The following is a 329-nucleotide window of genomic DNA, read 5'->3' as shown; positions in this document are numbered from 1 at the left end:
CCCCCCCCCCCCCCCCCCCTGCCTACCCAGCTCATGTCACTCAGAACAGGGGAACAAAACGCTGCTAAGCCTCTGCTGCTGCGCTGGGAGCGGGCACAGGGGGGTAAAGTCACGGTGCCCCTTGCCCCAGCTCCCCGGCATCACCCCCAAGAAGTGCCCCCAGCCCCAGATGAGCTGGGGCAGGGGGGGAGCAGGGAAGAGCAAGACTGCGCTGGGGCACCCAGCAAAACCACGGCCTCAACGGGAGACCAAAGTGGCCCAGAAACCGGCCATGAAAGGGGGACAAGGAGGCGTCACCGAAACACTGGGGTGACAAGCGGACCCCAGCT

The sequence above is a fragment of the Fulmarus glacialis genome, unplaced genomic scaffold (genome assembly GCF_000690835.1).
Source record: "Fulmarus glacialis isolate BGI_N327 unplaced genomic scaffold, ASM69083v1 scaffold19483, whole genome shotgun sequence".
Classification (NCBI taxonomy): domain Eukaryota; kingdom Metazoa; phylum Chordata; class Aves; order Procellariiformes; family Procellariidae; genus Fulmarus; species Fulmarus glacialis.
This window is presented reverse-complemented; position numbering follows the sequence as displayed.